The following is a 2500-nucleotide window of genomic DNA, read 5'->3' as shown; positions in this document are numbered from 1 at the left end:
TTATTGTCATATCATGACTCATGTCCATAAAGTAACACCGATCTCACTAAACTGATATATAGTCTGATTTTTATATGAAATTTTAAACGATTTGATTTCCAAATACTACTTAACCTAGCCATTGTCTGATCTTCTGTTTTCAATCTTTCACTAAACTCTAATTCTAAAGGCCCTGTATTGGAGATCATTTTCCCTAAATACTTTTATGATTCTAGCTCATTAATACTTTCTCCTTCCAATGTTATTTAATCTTCCATTGCATACTCCTTTCTCATCATCTCTGTATTTCTTCAGCCCCACCTCGTGTGATATTTCATGCATTCTGGTAAGCAAGCATTGCAAATCCTGTGGTGTTTTGCTAAGAAGGACAGCATCATCAGCATACTATAGGTCTGCTAAATCCCTATCACCAATCCAGTCCAATCGTTCTCCACCATCTCTGACTGTTCTACTCATTACAAAGTCCATGAGGAGGGTAAACAACATAGGTGACAACATATCCCCTTGGATTACTCCACTGTTCACTGTACTCACTTGATAAGACTCCATTAACATTAACTTTGCACTTGCTATGCTCATCAACCGACTTGATCAAATATACATATTTAAGAGGAATTCCATAATATCGCAAGACTCTTCAAACAAATTGGCTATGAAAGGCTTGTTCATAGTTGACAAATTCTACGCATTGCTGTACAACATGTCTCAAATTGAGAATTTGGTCAGTGCCACTTCTACCTTTTCTATATCGATCTTGTTCATCTCTCAGCTTTTCATCAATCATTCTCTCCAGTCTCTTAAGAATAAGCAAACTATATATTTTCATAACAACTAACGCAAGTGTTATGCCTCTGTAATTTTTAGTTATTTTCACCAACACTCCTAATTCCCATTCATCAGGTTCTACCTCTTCAAGCAACATTCTACAAAATAATCTTGTAAGTAGTCTGGGAGTCACTTCATTTTCGGCCAGTATCATCTAGGCAGTTATTCCGTCGTATCCAGGGATTTCAATCTGTTTATTTTTTTTTTTTTTAGGATAGCTTCGACTTCCAAAACACTGAATTTATTCGTGGGCATATCAAGGTCTTCATCAGCTTCAGTTATATGCATCAAATTATTCCCTTCATATGTCGTATCCATAACCTCACTAAAGTGTTCCTTCCAACGTTATCTTTCTTCATCTTCTGTTGCTATAACAGAGCCATTTCTCTTTTTAATGGTTATATGCTTCTTCTTTTTTACTCCAGTTAAGATTTCACTAATAGTTCTATGAGCAATTATCACGCCATAGCTACTTCCTGAATTCATAGCTTTGTCAGCCTCATCTGCTTGACTGTCTAAATGCTTTCTCCTCACTTTCAATACTGGAATACTTAGCATGCTCTACCTTGTAATTTTCATTACTTCCTCGAAAACTTTCAACAATCAATATCTCTCTTGTCTCCTTTTTATAGTATCTCAAGTATCATTCGATATTCATGACTTTCTCCTTGTAACTGTTTGTCCCAAGACTTCCTTACCAACTGACTGATATATATTCTTAATATCACACCATTCTTCATAAATTGTCTGTTCTTCGTCTCTTAAAATTTCTAAGACTGTAAATCGATTCCTACATTCAATTGCAAATATTTCTCTGTGCTCTTCCTCAAGAACCTTAATTGTGTAAAACGTAGGTATTCTATCTATCTCTCTGTTGGGTGCTTTCAGTTTTAATTTCAGTGTGGCAATGAGGAGCTGGTGATCACTACCAATATCTGCACCTCCATAGCTTCTTACATTTTCCAGAGTCCTCCTTCTCTCTTTATTAATGGCAATGTGATCATTCTGATTTTTGCAATTGCCACAGGGGGAAGTCCATGTATACTTGTGGATGTCCTTATGCTGGAACAGAGTACCTCCAATGACAAGATTGTTTGCTGAACAGGAACTTATGAAATGTGCTCCATTTTCATTTGCAATTTCTCCAGGACTCTTGACACTCGTTATACTCTCTGTCCATTGATTATATCTTCCATCTTTACCATAGAAGTCACCAATTACAATTTTCATATCTCTCTCATGGATCTCATCTATTATCCTCTGCCATTTTTTCTTAGTATTAATCTTTCCTTTGTTCAGGGGAATCATTTGTTGGAGCATAGCAAACTATAATACTCACATTGCACTGCTTTGATTTGAACTTTGCTAGTAACAATCTACTATTTATAGCTCGCTACTCGGTTCATGCCTTTTCTGTTCTTGGTGTCATCCTCAGTCCTACAACTTTTCTTCCAGCTGCCTCTGATCTTCCTAGGTAAATATATATATTCTTTTGGTCTAAATTTTCCATACTAATACCCTTTCAACGGGTTTCACTTGGGGCCAAGAAATCCTAACATTATTTCACAAATTCACTCTCCACTTGCTATAACTTCCCATTTTGATTCATGGTTCTAACATTCCAATTACCCATTCTCTATATTTCTTTAGTATTTATAAACTAGGATATTATTAG

Source organism: Palaemon carinicauda, chromosome 23, assembly GCF_036898095.1.
Source record: "Palaemon carinicauda isolate YSFRI2023 chromosome 23, ASM3689809v2, whole genome shotgun sequence".
Taxonomy (NCBI): Eukaryota; Metazoa; Arthropoda; class Malacostraca; order Decapoda; family Palaemonidae; genus Palaemon; species Palaemon carinicauda.
This window is presented reverse-complemented; position numbering follows the sequence as displayed.